The sequence below is a fragment of the Ylistrum balloti genome, unplaced genomic scaffold, assembly GCF_031769215.1.
Source record: "Ylistrum balloti isolate Yb309-2 unplaced genomic scaffold, AGI_CSIRO_Ybal_v1 Utg369592, whole genome shotgun sequence".
NCBI lineage: Eukaryota > Metazoa > Mollusca > Bivalvia > Pectinida > Pectinidae > Ylistrum > Ylistrum balloti.
The window spans coordinates 857,801-878,383 of NW_026781877.1; the positions used below are offsets into that span (position 1 = coordinate 857,801).

Consider the following 20,583-nt stretch of genomic DNA (forward strand, 5'->3'; position numbering starts at 1 on the left):
AACTGATGAATCTGTTGTGTTAGAAAACACAATTAAAAAGCCTACCAAGTTTAATAAAAAATCAGTCGAAAACTCCGAGCAGAGTTCTCCAGACCTGATAAAATCATGATAACATGAGTCAGTCACTAAAAATTCTTCCAAATTGAGCTGAATCAAACTGCCATTCAGAAAACTTCATGTCATGATGATTTAGCCGACCATGTTTGAAAAAGATCAGTTGAAAACTGTAGGAGGAATTTTGTGGACAAATGTAAGTTTATGACAGACAGAAGGACAATGTCATACCAAAATATGCCTCAACAAAATTTTCGACGGGCGTATTGAAATTATGAGTTAATTAATTTGTCAGTTAATGGTTAAAACAGTAAGTGTGAGAAGGTGATAGTACCTATATAACTGCGAGTAGAAGTAGGCATTAAGAAACAGTATGACTTTATTTCCCATTAATCATGTTATATAAAATGATCTCTACAGCGTTGTGATAACATGGATGGTCTTGGCTGTTGTATCAACAAGATCAGATCCGATGACATATCCATTTCATAACAAAAGGCATTTTGCAAATGCATAAAATCAAGAAAAAATTCCATACTGCCTGCTACAAAATATCAAATTACCAACATCTTCAAAAGTTGGTCTTAAATTTCTGCATGTAAAGCAACTGTGTTTATGTGAGTTTGCTAAAAATTGTATCATGTTGCAAAATGAATATTACATGACATATTTTATCACACGATAATTCTTGACTTTCTTATTGGATGTGCGACAAGTCCAATTGTCATGACTGTGTAATTTATATGAAACAGACATTTAACAGAAAAAATTGTTATTGAAAGCTGCAATCCTTGATAGGTAAATTAAGTGACTCTTTTAAACTAGTAGGAGTCTTACCATTAAATATCCCAAACATATATTTATACCATTAAATATCCAACACATGATATATTTTTACCATTAAGTATCCCACACATGATATATTTATACCATTAAGTATCCCAAACATATATTTATACCATTAAATATCCCACACATGATATATTTATACCATTAAGTATCCCACACATGATATATTTATACCATTAAGTATCCCAAACATATATTTATACCATTAAATATCCCACACATGATATATTTATACCATTAAGTATCCCACTTATGATACATTTATACCATTAAATATCCCACACATGATATATTTTTACCATTAAGTATCCCACACATGATATATTTATACCATTAAGTATCCCACACATGATATATTTATATCATTAAATATCCCACACATGATATATTTATACCATTAAGTATCCCACTTATGATATATTTATACCATTAAATATCCCACACATGATATATTTTTACCATTAAGTATCCCACTTATGATATATTTATACCATTAAATATCCCACACATGATATATTTTTACCATTAAGTATCCCACACATGATATATTTATACCATTAAGTATCCCAAACATATATTTATACCATTAAATATCCCACACATGATATATTTATACCATTAAGTATCCAGCACATGATATATTCATACCAGTAAGTATCCCACACATGATATATTTATACCATTAAGTATTCCACACATGATATATTAATACCATTAAGTATCCCACACATGATATATACCATTAAGTATCCCACACATGATATACTTATACCATTAAGTACAAAATAGCATCCCATTTATACCATTAAATACAGGATAGTATCCCACACATGATATATTGACATCATTAAGTACAGGTTAGTATCCCTCTCGAAATATATTACTAGGAAGAAACTGATAAATAATTTCTTGTTTACAAATTGTAATGGTGGCTGTAATCACCGAAAAAGAACACATGCCTAAACAGATGTTCTCTTAGACTGTTTTGTCCAGTTTCCCCTTACAAAGCAGGTGCATACACTAGATACTCAGAATGATAAGAAATATATATGCTATTCAAATAACAAGTAGTACAGCTAATTTAGAACTTAGGACATTCCTAATTTCTGTTTTCCCTTAAGGTAGGTCAAATGTAAAATTCAGTGGAAGAATTAGAAGGACATAGAAACAATATGAAGATCTATTTTTATAAAAAAAACTAGAGAGAACAAACCTCCAATAAAAGTAAAACATATATCATAACTATCAAGTATACAGATGATTCTGGCAAGTGAAGGTTAAGTAACAAAAATCTAATTCATCATTACGTGTAGGCAATTCAAGGCAAAGCTACTAGAGGTTGAAAGGAGAGCAACATTAAAAGTCTGTTCAGAAGTTGTTCAGGCTTTAATGTCTTGATTGTGCAGATACACTAGCAAGGTCAACCCTCAGAGTACAGCAATCAGACTCTTTACCTTGTTATATCAGACTTTCAGCACATTCTCTTGTAAGATCACATATGAGAGAACTCAACAACAAAGCACATCTGTCTGCACAGTTAGTATACATATATAAGTATTAATGACTTTTGGAAAGCAATTTTCAAAGTTCATTTTTCTTTGAAGCTGTTTTACAATTTATCTTCACAGGCATACTAGGTGAAATTTCTCTTTTGTTTCCAATTTCACAAATGGATGGCATTATATAAAAATGATTTTGTTTATTTTTATTTGAAGTTAACAAGTCTTTTCTAGAACGTGTAAGTGATGTCTATAGCTTTCAGGATGCTGGATGCTGATATCTGTAGATACCAATCCAGTAAAACAGTAAAACAAGTAACCCCCCTGAAATAGATATCTAGTGAAATGCCCCAAGTTTGTCACTTGTTCACATTAAACATGACAAATCAGCTCCTACTGATATGATAAATACCTGCTATCTATATTTATCATTATTCAAAGGAAATTTGTCATGTTATTCTAGAATACATTTTTTTCTGTGTTTGTATCTCAAATGACATTTATAATCAAATGAATGCCTTCCTAAGTCTATTCTCAAGTTTAGATTTAATGAAAAATATTGTTAGGAAAGTACAGCATATTGTTTGTAAACTTGAACATGTTACACCTGTGTTTGGTGAAGTGCACCTTTTTGAGGAAGCCCCACTGTCACTTATTCAAAGTTGGACTACCTGAGCTAATGTTAGGGAATGAACAATTTATATGAACTAAAAAACCACTTAATCGAAATGAAAAAATTAACATTCAAACAAGCCATTCAGTGAATACAATTAAGAGATATAAAGTACACAAGAACCCCGGAGAAATCCAGGGCACCAGTGCAATACATGACAGACGCCGTCAACTACACATAAAACATAAGGGGGTCATCCTTTATCTTCCTGGAGCCTTAAGAATTCTTGGCTCATCTTTTACTTTAAAAAAAAAAAACAATCCGACTAAAAATTTATTCTGATTTATATTTCCCTGTTATGCATTTCATCAATAAAAACTTCTCCTCCCTAACAATTCTGTTAATTGTGGATAAATTTCTAATCGTTACCATGTTATCTTAGTCATTGCAATGAATGTAAAGTTACATTATATTGTTTCTACTTGGAAATATAAAATTACAAACAAATTAATAAAATTTCCACAACTAGAAATTTGTACTTGTCACATCAATATACACCATAAAATTCTACACCTGACACCATAGTAATGAGATGTTGTTAGTCTGTACCTAACACCATGGTAACGAAATGTTATTAGTCTGTACTTAACATCATGGTAACACTGCGTTACTAGCCAGTACCTGATACAATGGAATGCTACTTATCTGTACCTAACACCATAGTTAAATGATTTTACTAATCTGTATCAGTCACTATGGTAACAATGTTACTAATCTGTATTAACACCTTGGTAACAGGATGAGACCAGTCTAATAAAATTTGTTATTGACTAGGGTAACATACACTGAACTATGTGAACAACTGCTTTCCCTGACCTACAGGAGGCAAGGGAGGCAGGCGCATGTACTATCACATCTCTGTTGGAAAATGTTGGTCTGAACGTTAAATTGAAAGCTCTCTAATCAAGATACTCGCAGATTTGTCAAGTATGATTACCAAGATACCAGGCAGCATTAAAAGGCATGGGCAGACTTAGTTTCTGTAGGAGATGTCTGGGGAGAGCTCATTATTTAGATATCCAAGATATGTTTGATAAGAATGTGGAGGGAATTTGGGTTCAGAGTAGAGGATATGTACTATTCAATGTGGAGTTTATCATTCCAAATCTGATGAAATAGCAATTACGTGTGATTGAGACATGCAATATATAGCTCAGATATGTTTGTGGGATTTCAGATCAAAGAAACATATATATCAATGGATTTAAAAAAATAAAGGAGGCAGGACAGTCAGTTCTGAGAATTTCAAAAGAAGCTGAGGATTGGGCGAGATGGGGGTAGACTTGCGTGGTTGAGAAGACAGAGTTTTGGTCCGTTTGGAAGAAGAGATAAGGCAGGGATTAGAGCCAAGAGAGGGAAACAGCAGAAAGGCAGGGGTTTGGGGCACAGGATATTAGCTAATTAAGCAGAGGGCAAAAATGCAGGGAATGGGATCAGGAGAAAAGAGAGCAGAATAAGGTAGGGTCAAGGGAGAATAGGAAATGGGACAGCAGGGCAGAAATTAGAGCCAAGGGAGAAAAGGGGAAAAAACAGAGAGATGGAGGTCAAGAGAAAAGAGAGCGGGATAAGGTAGGGGTTTGGGTCAAGAGAGAATAGGAAATGGGACAGCTGGGCAGAAATTAGAGCCAAGGGAGAAAAGGGGAAAAAACAGAGAGATGGAGGTCAAGAGAAAAGAGAGCGGGATAAGGTAGGGGTTTGGGTCAAGAGAGAATAGGAAATGGGACAGCAGGGCAGAAATTAGAGCCAAGGGAGAAAAGAGGAAAAAACAGAGAGATGGGGGTCAAGAGAAAAGAGAGCAGAAAGGCATTGTATGAAAGGAATTGTAATATGTTTGGGACTAAATGCAGATTTACAAAACTTGGATCAATATAGGGAAAATCGAACAAACCTGACCTGTGTATATGTTCAGTTAAATGTCAGAAGATGGGATGATCATACCAATAACGTAGAGCTCTGGTAAAGAACATTCAGGCATTATAACATGACTTGATATGGCTGATTGTACTCTTATGTAGAAATGTCATTCCATTGTGTAGCTATATATAGCTGTACTAGTAGTACAATGTTTTGTTCATTTTATCTGTGAAATGTCACAATTGCTTTGTGTCTATGGTACCTTTGACTATCATTGAAAGTCAGTATATGTATCTGACTCCCAATAAATTGAGTAAAGTAGCAAATCTGGTATGTGTTCACTGTGTGTCCCCTCCCTATCCTTTCACCTGACAACCATAAAACCAACAATTCCTTAGTTAATGTCATGCCATCCACTTCCAGCCATCATCTCCCATAACCAATACAACAGCTCAGGTTCTCTTACCTATAAAACATCCCCAAGTCTAGCCCAACCAGCCCCTTTAGGCCATCGCCTCACATTATCAATTAACACACCCTAGTCTAGAGTATGCCAGCCCATTCAGTTCATCTCCTCCATTCCCAATAACACACCCTAGTCTAGAGTATGCCAGCCCATTCAGTTCATCTCCTCCATTCCCAATAACACACCCTAGTCTTGAGTATGCCAGCCCATTCAGTTCATCTCCTCCATTCCCAATAACACACCCTAGTCTAGAGTATGCCAGTCCCTTCAGGCCATCATCTCACAATACTAATGAAACACACCCTAGCCTAGAGTATGCAAGCCCTTTCAGGCCATCGCCTCACATTACCAATAACACACACCCTAGTCTAGAGTATGCCAGCCCCTTCAGGCCATCGCCTCACATTATGAATGAAACTCACCCTAGTCTAGCTTACACCATCCCCTTCAGGCCATCACCTCCAAATGCCAATAACACACACCCTAGCCTAGAGTATGCAAGCCCCTTCAGGCCATCGTCTCACATTACCAATAACATACACCCTAGCCTAGAGTATTCCAGCCCCTTCAGGCCATCGCCCTGTATTACTAATGAAACACACCCTAGTCTAGCTTACACCATCCTCTTCAGGCCATCACCTCCCATTTCCAATGAAACTCATCCAAATCTAGAGTATGCCAGCCCCTTTAGACCATCACCTCCCATTACCAATGAAACACACCCTAGCCTAGAGTATGCCAGCCCTTCAGGCCATCGTCTCACATTACCAATGAATCTCACCCTAGTCTAGCTTGCACCAGCCCCTTCAGGCCATCGCCCTGTATTACTAATGAAACACACCCTAGTCTAGCTTACACTAGGCCCCTTCAGGCCATCACCTCCCATTTCCAATGACACTCACCCTAGTCTAGCTTACACCAGCCCCTTTAGGCCATCGCCTCAGATTATGAATGAAACTCACCCTAGTCTAGCTTACACCAGCCCCTTTAGGCCATCTTTTCCTGCCACCAATAAAACACACAATGATTATTCATTCACATTTGTAAGTAGAGCACAATTGCCTGACACTGGCAATCCGCTAATGTAATTACACAATCCAGTGCTTGCGTGCACGTCTTTTCATCTTTTAAAGAGTTTGCAGGATGAAACTGACATCACACATGCAAACAGTTTTTATCCAGGAGTACCTGCACCTTTCTGTTGAAGCTAGTTAGCAAGTAAGGAATAGAACAGAAATATGCAACCCTATAGTTAGACAGGGCCTTTTTTATGTAGACTCCTGTGTAAACATGACCATTATATGGTTACACTGGGCCTTTTATGTAGACCCCGTGCAAACATGACCATGATATAGTTAGACAGGGCCTATAAGGTAGACCCCCGTGTCAACATGACCATTATATGGTTAGACAGGGCCTTTTTCATGCAGACCCGTGCAAACTTGACCATTATATGGTTAAACAGGGCCTTTCATGTAGACCCCCGTGTAAACATGACCATTATATGGTTAGACAGGGCCTTTCATGTAGACCCCCATGCAAACATGACCATTATATGGTTACACAGGGCCTATTATATTGTCCCCCGTGCAAACATGACCATTATATGGTTAGACAGGGCCTATTATGTTGACCCCCATGTAAACATGACTATTATATGGTTAGACTGGGCCTATTATGTTGACCCCCGTGCAAACACGACCACTATATGGTTAGACAGGGCCTATTATGTAGACCCCCATGTAAACATGACCATTATATGGTTAGACTGGGCCTATTATGTTGACCCCCGTGCAAACATGACCACTATATGGTTAGACAGGGCCTATTATGTAGACCCCCATGTAAACATGACCATTATATGGTTACACAGGGCCTATTATGTAAACCCCTGTGTAAACATAACCCTTATATGGTTACAAAAGGCCTATTATGTAGACCCCCGTGTAAACATGACCATTATATGGTTAGACAGGGCCTATTATGTAGACCCCCTTGTAAACATAACCATTATATGGTTAGACAGGGCCTATTATGTTGACCCCGTGCAAACATGACCATTATATGGTTCGACAGGGCCTATTATGTAGACCCCCATGTAAACATGACCATTATATGGTTACACAGGGCCTATTATGTAAACCCCTGTGTAAACATAACCATTATATGGTTACAAAAGGCCTATTATGTAGACCCCCGTGTAAACATGACAATTATATGGTTCGACAGGGCCTATTATGTAGACCCCCTTGTAAACATAACCATTATATGGTTAGACACGGCCTATTATGTAGACCCCGTGCAAACATGACCATTATATGGTTCGACAGGGCCTATTATGTAGAGTCTTATCCTGTCCAAATAAACGGAGAATCAGTATCTTTAAAAGTCTTATCACTCAAAATAGATGGAGAATCAGTATCCTTAAAAGTCTTATCACTCAAAATAAACAGAGAAAGTCTTAAAAGTCTTATCAGTCAAAATAGATGGAGAATCAGTATCCTTAAAAGTCTTATCAGTCAAAATAGATGGAGAATCAGTATCCTTAAAAGTCTTATCACTCAAAATAAACGGAGAGTCAGTATCCTTAAAAGTCTTATCAGTTAAAATAAACAGAGAATCAGTATCCTTAAAAGTCTTATCAGTAAAAATAGATGGAGAATCAGTATCCTTAAAAGTCTTATCAGTCAAAATAGATGGAGAATCAGTATCCTTAAAAGTCTTATCAGTCAAAATAGATGGAGAATCAGTATCTTTAAAAGTCTTATCAGTTAAAATAAATGGAGAATCAGTATCCTTAAAAGTCTTATCACTCAAAATAGATGGAGAATCAGTATCCTTAAAAGTCTTATCAGTCAAAATAGATGGAGAATCGGTATCCTTAAAAGTCTTATCAGTAAAAATAGATGGAGAATCGGTATCCTTAAAAGTCTTATCAGTCAAAATAGATGGAGAATCAGTATCCTTAAAAGTCTTATCAGTCAAAATAGATGGAGAATCAGTATCCTTAAAAGTCTTATCAGTAAAAATAGATGGAGAATCAGTATCCTTAAAAGTCTTATCAGTCAAAATAGATGGAGAATCAGTATCCTTAAAAGTCTTATCAGTCAAAATAGATTGAGAATCAGTATCCTTAAAAGTCTTATCACTTAAAATAGATGGAGAATCAGTATCCTTAAAAGTCTTATCACTCAAAATAGATGGAGAATCAGTATCCTTAAAAGTCTTATCACTCAAAATAGATGGAGAATCAGTATCCTTAAAAGTCTTATCAGTAAAAATAGATGGAGAATCAGTATCCTTAAAAGTCTTATCAGTCAAAATAGATGGAGAATCAGTATCCTTAAAAGTCTTATCACTCAAAATAGATGGAGAATCAGTATCCTTAAAAGTCTTATCACTCAAAATAGATGGAGAATCAGTATCCTTAAAAGTCTTATCAGTTAAAATAAACGGAGAATCAGTATCCTTAAAAGTCTTATCACTCAAAATAAACGGAGAGTCAGTATCCTTAAAAGTCTTATCAGTCAAAATAGATGGAGAATCAGTATCCTTAAAAGTCTTATCAGTCAAAATAGATGGAGAATCAGTATCCTTAAAAGTCTTATCAGTCAAAATAGATGGAGAATCAGTATCCTTAAAAGTCTTATCAGTAAAAATAGATGGAGAATCAGTATCCTTAAAAGTCTTATCAGTAAAAATAGATGGAGATTAAGTATAGTTAACAGTCTTATAACTCATAATATACGGAGAATCAGTATCCTTAAAAGTCTTATCAGTCAAAATAGATGGAGAATCAGTATCCTTAAAAGTCTTATCACTCAAAATAGATGGAGAATCAGTATCCTTAAAAGTCTTATCAGTCAAAATAGATGGAGAATCAGTATCCTTAAAAGTCTTATCAGTCAAAATAGATGGAGAATCAGTATCCTTAAAAGTCTTATCAGTCAAAATAGATGGAGAATCAGTATAGATGGAGAAAGTCTTAGTCAGTAAAAATAGATGGAGAATCAGTATCCTTAAAAGTCTTATCAGTAAAAATAGATGGAGAATCAGTATCCTTAAAAGTCTTATCAGTTAAAAATAGATGGAGAATCAGTATCCTTAAAAGTCTTATCAGTCAAAATAGATGGAGAATCAGTATCCTTAAAAGTCTTATCAGTTGACATAAGCAGAGAATCAGTATCTTTAAAAGTCTTATCAGTTGACATAAGCAGAGAATCAGTAACCTTAAAAGTCTTATTAAATTAAGAGAAGAATCGCAAAAAATAATTTTGTCCCAACAAGAAATGTTTAGTAACAGCGGTATTTACAGTACAGATCAGTAGTGCATGTAAAAACCCTAACAGTGAAGATCTGTTTGCCCGTTTACAAGATTGCTGGTTGATTTGTCTGAAAAATTGTGTTAATGACTATGAAATGAAGCTAACCGATGTCCAATGAATACGACTGACAATAATGATGAGAATAAAACCCCTCACCAATGAGACGTCTTGTATTTTATGACTGAGAAATGTGTGTAGGAAAAGCCATAAAATTTCTATTTTCCCACCACAAAAAGCGACAAGACTGCATTTAGGAAAATGTTTTCGATTGCAGTCATCTTCATGACAATCTCTCAACGTCTTCCTTTCCAATCCCCTTTATCTCTTTAGTTTATTTTAATCTATCCTCAGTGCTTGTCACTGTTTTAAGCCCATATGTAGCCGTATTTATTTAGTTACACAAGCTCCCTTGAGAAAATACCTAATTCAATTTTTTGATGGAATGCCCATCTTAGGCATTGTCTTATTGTACAAACCACCGTATGGTATCGTACCAAATCAAGAAACCTAACCACACACTATTAGATTCCTACTGCCTTCAAATCTGACATAAAGAGCATCCAGCGGCCCTGAAATTCTCACTGCTTCACATACAAATCTGAACAAGGAACTTCTCGACTTTTTTACCCAAAATCCTCGATAGGCTTGGTTCTTGAATTATATATCACCATTCTTTACTATGTTCATTAGTTTGAGCCCAGGGAGCTTTAATGAAGTTAATAACAAGAAGGAAAAGTATTCACCATTGTGATATGTAATCCACCTCCTGATAAACCCTGTTCTTAAGTCTTCCTAAGTACAACCAAACATGTAAGAGCAGCAGGGTGAGGAGATTCTCATGCAAACAAAATTATAGGTGACAAGAGACAATACATAAGCTGGTGAGGAAAGGGCCAGAACTCTGTATAGCAGGGTGTAAGACCTAATGATAATATCTGACATTTTGCCATACTCTTAAGGCACAACCTTAATCTATACTTATTTTTTCAAGCATGTAGCAAGAAACAAATACAATTTCAGTTTGATCTTAGTGTTGGCATCGAAAAAATTTGCAATTATAAGTAAACTAACAATGACGTAGAAATCTGCAGTGTTGATCAGTAAGAAGCCAGTCGTCATATGACACTAGCTAAAGGATAGGCATATTAACATCATATCAGTGTAGTAAACCCATGTAACAAAGACTTTTATAAACATTATTTAAAAATCATGATTTTATTATTAGTTAGTGGGAACATGGTTGCTGAGTGATAAGCAGTGCGACTGTCTTTATCACAAGCCCTCCACCTCTGGGTCACGGATTCCAGGCCTACTTGGGGCAGTCGACTGATACTTGTAGTATTTTGGTGGTGTTCACCAAAACCTTGTATGTCCTTAAATTTCTGTTTCTTGTACTGCTTCATACCTCATCAACAACTTCTGTTATGTTGGGCTAATATTGAAAAAATGAAAAAAACAAATATCAACACAGATAATCAGTCCCAATATCTACTCATCAGGGAAGGATATTCCCCAACAGAAAGCTGGAAATCAGCACAGGAATGGTGGTTAAATTAAGTGGAATTTATGTCAGAGAGATGAGAATAAATGATTTAACTAGATAAATTTCTAACATATAAACATGTTGGTTACAGTTGATATTAGAGAATTTCTGACTAATGGAGATCTTTGATAAGATTACACCAACACACTGAACCACAGTGTAGCTGTATGATTATATGGAGGAGTATTCAAGAGAGAAATGTGATTGTCACATTAGCTGCAAACACTTTATTAAATGGTGGTGTTGAACAGCTGATATAGGGTTAGGTTACATCATGAAGACATTAGATATTGTCTTTTATACCCAAACAGCCAATCCTTATCATTTCTGATATGCAGCACATGTTATTGTGATTTCTAGGAATGAGTTACATATGTTATTGATTACATAAAAATGGTGATTATCCACATTTTTCTTTGATATTACTGATAGCATCACCATTTTAAAAGGTTGATATGTAATTTTAGCAGGTGTGTCTCTTATCTAATTCTGTTAGGTATTTCTATGATGGTAGTACTAACAACCAACCACACCAATTACCAAACTCAGCATTGTAATTTGATCTGAATCCTATCCAATTACATCAAAGAGGTATAAAGGTTTCTGTAATCTTCATGATTTGGTAAACCTCATCGAAGATTTCCTAGATATTATACCTGTCTTCTAGAGATATTATACATGTCCTCTAGAGATATTATACATGTTCTTCTGAGATATTATACCTGTCCTCTAAAGATATTATACATGTTCTCCTGAGATATTATACATGTCCTCTAGAGATTTTATACATGTCCTCCTGAGATATTATACCTGTCCTCCTGAGATATTATACCTGTCCTCTAGAGATATTATACATGTTCTCCTGAGATATTATACATGTCCTCTAGAGATTTTATACCTGTCCTCCTGAGATATTATACCTGTCATCCTGAGATATTATACCTCCTGAGATTTTATACATGCCCTCCTGAGATATTATACATGTCCTCCTGAGATATTATACATGTCCTCCTGAGATATTATACATGTCCTCCTGAGACATTATACATGTCCTCTAGAGAAATAAACCTGGCCTCTAGAGAGATTATACATGTCCTCTAGAGATATTATACATGTCCTCTAGAGATATTATACCTGTCCTCCTGAGATATTATACATGTCCTCTAGAGATATTATACCTGCCCTCCTGAGATATTATACCTGTCCTCTAGAGATATTATACCTGTCCTCTAGAGAAATTATACATGTCCTCTAGAGATTTTTACATGTCTGCCTGAGATATTATACCTGTCCTCCTGAGATATTATACCTGTCCTCCTGAGATATTATACATGTCCTCCTGAGACATTATACATGTCCTCTAGAGATTTATACCTGGCCTCTAGAGATATTATACATGTCCTTTAGAGATATTATACCTGCCCTCCTGAGATATTGTACATGTCCTCTAGAGATATTATACCTGTCCTCCTGAGATATTATACCTGTCCTCTAGAGATATTATACATGTCCTCTGGAGATATTATACATGTCCTCTAGAGATATTATACCTGACCTCCTGAGATATTATATATGTCCTCTCGAGATATTATACCTGTCCTCCTGAGATATTATACCTGCCCTCCTGAGATATTATACCTGCCCTCCTGAGATATTATACCTGTCCTCCTGAGATATTATACCTGTCCTCCTGAGATATTATACCTGTCCTCCTGAGATTTTATACATGTCCTCTCGAGATTTATACCTGTCCTCTAGAGATATTATACATGTCCTTATGAGATTTATACCTGTCCTCCTGAAATATTATACCTGACCTCCTGAGATATTATACATGTCCTCCTGAGATATTATACCTGACCTCCTGAGATATTATACATGTCCTCCTGAGATATTATACCTGTCCTCTAGAGATATTATACCTGACCTCCTGAGATATTATACCTGTCCTCCTGAGATATTATACCTGTCCTCCTGAGATATTATACCTGTCCTCCTGAGATATTATACCTGTCCTCCTGAGATATTATACATGTCCTCCTGAGATATTATACATGTCCTCTAGAGATATTATACCTGTCCTCTAGAGATATTATACATGTCCTCTAGAGATATTATACCTGCCCTCCTGAGATATTATACATGTCTGCCTGAGATATTATACCTGTCCTCCTGAGATATTATACCTGTCCTCTAGAGATATTATACCTGTCCTCTAGAGATATTATACCTGTCCTCCTGAGATATTATACCTGTCCTCTAGAGATATTATACCTGTCCTCCTGAGATATTATACCTGTCCTCCTGAGATATTATACCTGTCCTCTAGAGATATTATACATGTCCTCCTGAGATATTATACATGTCCTCTAGAGATTTATACCTGGCCTCTAGAGATATTATACATGTCCTCTAGAGATTTATACCTGTCCTCTAGAGATATTATACCTGACCTCCTGAGATATTATACCTGTCCTCCTGAGATATTATACCTGTCCTCCAGAGATATTATACCTGTCCTCCTGAGATATTACACATGTCCTCTCGAGATATTATACCTGACCTCCTGAGATATTATACATGTCCTCCTGAGATATTATACCTGTCCTCCTGAGATATTATACATGTCCATTATACATGTCCTCTAGAGATTTATACCTGGCCTCTAGAGATATTATACCTATCCTCCTGAGATATTATACATGTCCTCCTGAGACATTATACATGTCCTCTAGAGATTTATACCTGGCCTCTAGAGATATTATACCTGTCCTCCTGAGATTTATACATGTCTGCCTGAGATATTATACATGTCCTCCTGAGATATTATACCTGTCCTCCTGAGATATTATACATGTATCTACACGGCGCCGGTCATAAGTGTAAAACTTCTAACATTGATGGAGTACTGAGTTTTTCAGTCTTTTGCATCTGGAGTCATCGGGTTATAGGTTAAATTTTAGAATGACCACCATGCTTGTTTAAGATATGAATGGTTTCGTATAACTTACTGTATGATCAGAATGGTCAACTCAATCCTGGCCAGTACTGCATCATCAGAATGGTCAACTCATTCCTACTCGCTCCCATTGTTTGGTTTACATAGTCCTAACCTGTATTGCACACTCTGATTGTTTGGTTAACAAAGTCCTAACCTGTATTACACACTCTGATTGGTTCGTTTACATAGTCCTAACCTGTATTACACACTCTGATTGTTTGGTTTACATAGTCCTAACCTGTATTACACACTCTGATTGTTTGGTTTACATAGTCCTAACCTGTATTACACACTCTGATTGTTTGGTTTACATAGTCCTAACCTGTATTGCAGACTCTGATTGTCTGGTTTACATAGTCCTAACCTGTATTACACACTCCCATTGTTTGGTTTACATAGTCCTAACCTGTATTACACACTTTGATTGTTTGGTTTACGTAGTCCTAACCTGTATTACACACTTTGATTGTTTGGTTTACATAGTCCTAACCTGTATTACCATTGTTTAACCTGTATTGCAAACTCCCATTGTTTGGTTTACATAGTCCTAACCTGTATTGCACACTCTGATTGTTTGGTTTACGTATTCCTAACCTGTATTACACAATCTCATTGTTTGGTTTACGTAGTCCTAACCTGTATTGCTCACTCCCATTGTCTGGTTTACTCCCATTGTTTGGTTTACATAGTCCTAACCTGTATTGCACACTCTGATTGTTTGGTTTACATAGTCCTAACCTGTATTACACACTCTGATTGGTTGGTTTACGTAGTCCTAACCTGTATTACACACTCCCATTGTTTGGTTTACGTAGTCCTAACCTGTATTACACACTCCCATTGTTTGGTTTACATAGTCCTAACCTGTATTACACACTCCCATTGTTTGGTTTACAGAGTCCTTACCTGTATTACACACTTTGATTGTTTGGTTTACAGAGTCCTTACCTGTATTACACACTTTGATTGTTTGGTTTACGTAGTCCTAACCTGTATTACACACTTTGATTGTTTGGTTTACGTAGTCCTAACCTGTATTACACACTCCCATTGTTTGGTTTACAGAGTCCTTACCTGTATTACACACTTTGATTGTTTGGTTTACGTAGTCCTAACCTGTATTACACACTCCCATTGTTTGGTTTACATAGTCCTAACCTGTATTACACACTCCCATTGTTTGGTTTACGTAGTCCTAACCTGTATTGCACACTCCCATTGTTTGGTTTACATAGTCCTAACCTGTATTGCACACTCCCATTGTCTGGTTTACGTAGTCCTAACCTGTATTACACACTCCCATTGTTTGGTTTACATAGTCCTAACCTGTATTGCACACTCCCATTGTTTGGTTAACATAGTCCTTACCTGTATTACACACTCTGATTGTTTGGTTTACATAGTCCTAACCTGTATTACACAATCCCATTGTTTGGTTTACATAGTCCTAACCTGTATTACACACTCTGATTGGTTGGTTTACATAGTCCTAACCTGTATTACACACTCTGATTGTTTGGTTTACATAGTCCTAACCTGTATTACACACTCTGATTGGTTGGTTTACATAGTCCTAACCTGTATTACACACTCTGATTGTTTGGTTTACGTAGTCCTAACCTGTATTACACACTCTGATTGGTTGGTTTACATAGTCCTAACCTGTATTACACACTCTGATTGTTTGGTTTACGAGTCCTAACCTGTATTACACACTCTGATTGTTTGGTTTACATAGTCCTAACCTGTATTACACACTCTGATTTTTTGGTTTACATAGTCCTAACCTGTATTACACACTCTGATTGTTTGGTTTACGTAGTCCTAACCTGTATTACACACTCTGATTGTTTGGTTTACGTAGTCCTAACCTGTATTGCTCACTCTGATTGGTTGGTTTACATATTCCTAACCTGTATTACACAATCCCATTGTTTGGTTTACGTAGTCCTAACCTGTATTGCTCACTCTGATTGGTTGGTTTAATGCTGGCTGCTATTACACAACTTGATGAACATTACTTGTCATTACAATTTAATCAAAGCAATTGCATCAACACTGACTAATGAAAATGAATCACATTTCATTGATGAATTTACAAGGAGAGAAAACTCAAAATTAAACGAAAATTGTGCAATTGTTTTCAAAGAAATTACAATTTAAATTGCCATTATAAGACTGGCATCAGATTTCTTCATTGAATAGGTTCAGCATCAATTCTGACACGGTGAATAGTCAAGGACTGCCTCATGGCTGCCAACATATAACTTGATTTTGGATTAATTTCTTCTGTTTTTTTTTTTTCTTCATTTAAAATGGAGACCCTATTTCTGATTAGACAATCAATCACTTCCAGTTTTGCTACAGTAATTTGTCAGGTATGAGAATGCTGTATGTAATAAACCATCCAAGGGAGCCAAAGGCAAACCATATATATATATATATAGTAGGTTCATAATAGTCCAGATATTATAGTCACCAAAGACAGTCCAGGGATTCAAAGGGAGGCAAAGACAGTCCAGGGATTCAAAGGGAGGCAAAGGCAGTCCAGGGATTCAAAGGGAGGCAAAGGCAGTCCAGTGATTCAAAGGGAGGCAAAGACAGTCCAGGGATTCAAAGGGAGGCAAAGACAGTCCAGGGATTCAAAGGGAGGCAAAGGCAGTCCAGTGATTCAAAGGGAGGCAAAGACAGTCCAGGGATTCAAAGGGAGGCAAAGGCAGTCAATGGATTCAAAGGGAGGCAAAGACAGTCCAGGGATTCAAAGGGCACCAAAGAAAGTCGAGACATTCACAGCGGCCCAAGGTCAATGCTAGATTACAGGGTCCAGATATGGGTAACACTAGCAGTAATACTGACAAAAGTAATAATGTGGAGATATAACTGCTGGGCAAGCAATGAGGACCATCATTAAAACCTTATCAAATACTCTCCCTTTAAAATATCTATACATGTTTTGAAAAAATTAAGTATCAAAATTCCTTTGTAATCTTTTCTTCTCTATGTAAATATCCAATAAAAATTTTAATTAATGTAATGACATTTAGTTATTGATTATAAAAATCAACTTCGTGTAAGAAAAGTTTCCATGAATTTCAATGTTTTCTGTCTTTGGCATGGCCACAATTTCAATTACGTTACCATGACAATACCTATTGTTAGTGTTTTAACAAAGTAAATAATTCATAAATATTTATCAAGAAATTTCAAACAGAAATTAGTTTTCCATTTCAGAAAATATTACTTTGGTAGAAAGTCGGTAACAATTTTAAACCATTCAACAGATTTAAAAATGTTTTAAACAGTTTGCGGACAATGAAAATTGAAATTGTGAGCATTCTATCTGAACAGAATATCACGTATATGTTGTGGAGAATCATGATTTCATTATCTATGATGACTTCAGCAATATAACTCTTTGACAAGCTGACAGGCATGCTGCACAAGTTAAATGCATCAGGTCATCCCAGGGCTAAAAAAAAACAATCTTTAAACTCATCTGTGAAATAAACTACAGAAAAAGGGAGAAATTTAAATTCTATGTAAATGTAGTGTCTACTTGTCAATGAAAGAGATCAATATGTAAATACACAAGCTGCAAACAAAAGTTCAAATCAAGTTAGCAAATTTAAATTTGAGGGTTCAAAAGTGGAGTCTTCAAATTCGTAAGTTCAAAACTAGAGCCTTTAAATTCATCAGTTAAAACTATCACCTTTTAAATTGAAAGTTCAAAACCACACATTGTAACACCTTTAAACATAAGGGTTCAAAATTTATGCACCTTTGAATATGAATGCTCAAAACTAGCGCCTTTAAATTTGAGGGTTCAAAACTAGAGCCTTTTAATTCCAGCTTAAAACAAGAAATTGCAATGTACCGATAAGAGTTTAAAACAGAGCTTTACCGTGAATAACAATGAAGTCAACCAGTGATTGTTAAAACCTCCACAACTGTGTGTTCTAGTTATACCAAACACTAAGTCGCAAAGTTGTGACCATCCTAAGTTGATATTTCCACTCTCCAGCAAAGGAATTTTTCCTTATTAATAAACAACAAGATTTTAACTATAAATTAGACAAAACACCCACTTACTTTGGGAATTTCCAAGATCATTAATGTGCTTGATTCCACCAGAATTTCTTTAAAATCCTGAAAAGACACAAAAACAAGCTGAGATTAGTCATCGATGATAAACATACTGTATCAATCCTTGTACTATAACTACAACAGATGTAAAAATTTAATGTCCATAATCTTTGTACAAACTGGCCATAACTATTGAAACAGTAAACACGACTGATCAATGCTTAGTGAAGGATTCGTTAAAACAATATACCAACTACCATGAGCATCACATCAATACTTCATCGTCAGCATTTGAGCAGTTGGTCCAATTGTTAACTTGATGGCAATCAAACATCTACATTGCAGAGATCAGAGTGCCTCACACAAATAACAAGCATCACAGTGACAGAGATACTTTGCTCTTTGCAATATATAGTCTGTCAATTAATTCAGTAACACGATTCTTGTTTCAGGCAAACATTTAAATGATCATGACTCAGGATTACAACCAGTGATTGTCGTAATGTGTAAATATATCAACATATACAAAAACCCCTGCAAGTCTGTGTAATTTAAGTCGACAGACATATTGACTCGGCACTGTTCACAGAAGGCTACCAAGAACACTAAATTGACTTTCCATTATGTAAAACCACATTGTATACAAGCATGGTGTGGCTGTTCAACTCTGCTCATTTTACAGAACTGTGTGACTAAGTGCGGAGCAAGAAAGTGTACATGGCAAAGAAACAACATGATTTTGTGTATTTATGCTAATTGAATTATTTGCTAATTGCTCAACCAGAAACAGTTTTGAAAATGAGAAGATGAAGGTGTTACAAAAAAGCAAAGTATGGAGAACACATGATGTACATACAGACAAAATTCTAAATTTCACAGGAAGCGATTTTTACTCACTTGCATTTAAACTAGAAAAGCAGTCGAAATGTTTCAACTATCTTAAAGACATTTTGACCATTTTAGATTTTGTCAAATCTAAAGAATCAGAAAAAATATGATACTGATAATGCAGTACATATTCACATCTTTACAAAGCAGTAATAGTTAGAATACATTATAGATTATCACAACATGAATTATCATTAAACATGGATATCATCTGTCTGTACCTTTTTATATACTCCATAACAGCATGGTTATTTCATTTTATTTTATTTCATTTTGATAAATGTCATTTACATTATCTCTCAAATATTACATTCAGTCTCTCACTCACTCTTACATAGATAGAGCATATCAACACTTATATCAGAAAGGGGGCTCAAATCTGTGGAGGCACAATTTGATTTCAAACCACAAATCCTCATCTATATTCAAAGATTAAAGACTTATAACTTTTTATCTATTTTACCAAAATTATGAAACAACGGTAAATTTGACTCCAAACAAGACATCAAAATTCCTTTATCCATGTAAAAAAGGTAGAGTTTTATGTAACATAAATCATCATTTCAATGGTTCCACCAGGATTCCAACACAGGACCTCTGGCTTACTGGTCTGATACTTAACTGATCAAAAAAAACATGTAAAGAGAAGTACCTGGAATACACTTACAAAGAGGAAAACTTTCTCAACTTTTCCTTATTTTATAAAAGTCAAATAAACTTATATTAATTGTCCATATTTGGCCATAACCCTCGACAAAATACTGTTTTGGATTGTAACAGAATAAGCAAAAAAGTTTCATTTTTAAGGAAACACTCAAGAGACTGCACCATGACATCACCTGTCACTTGAACTTGGTGGGCTAATGATGGTGATGAAATCTAGCTAAAGGTCTGGACAACCCATAACCAGAAAATCAACATTCCAAATAGTGACATTTCCCGGGAATGTATCTCCATGCAATTGAAATGTCCAGACTTCTACAGAAAAGAGATGGTTATCACAAAATAAAACTCCTTTTTTTTCTAAGCTGATTGAAAAAGAAAAAAATCAATAGTATATCAATTAACTTAGACAATTTTTTAAATGTCATAGAAATTTTCTATTTTTTAGCATCAAAGGCCAACCTGTATATAGATGCCAATGATAAGGTGAAAAGAACAAAAAACATCTTGGAATGTAAAAACAAATATTATTTTAAGAGTTCCGTATTTGTCCTCTTCATTGCTCTGATTTTCAGAACAGTACAGTTAAATCAATATTCAGAAAGTAAGTTGTCTGGATGGATAGCTTTAAATATAGTGTCTACACATAGAAAAAAAAAACTTTAAAAGGCTAAAGATTCGGTCT

The 20,583-nt window shown here is 35.6% G+C and overlaps 1 protein-coding gene across 1 annotated transcript in view; it reads right to left on the reverse strand.

Moving 5' to 3' along the window:
- The window catches only part of LOC132544935 (zinc finger CCCH domain-containing protein 10-like), a 101,221-nt gene that overhangs the window by 38,004 nt on the left and 42,634 nt on the right, over nt 1-20,583 (reverse strand). The window contains exon 2 of the mRNA XM_060208609.1: nt 18,354-18,410. The gene's annotated coding sequence lies outside the window, so the exon portion shown is untranslated. The remainder of the gene's footprint in view (nt 1-18,353; nt 18,411-20,583) is intronic.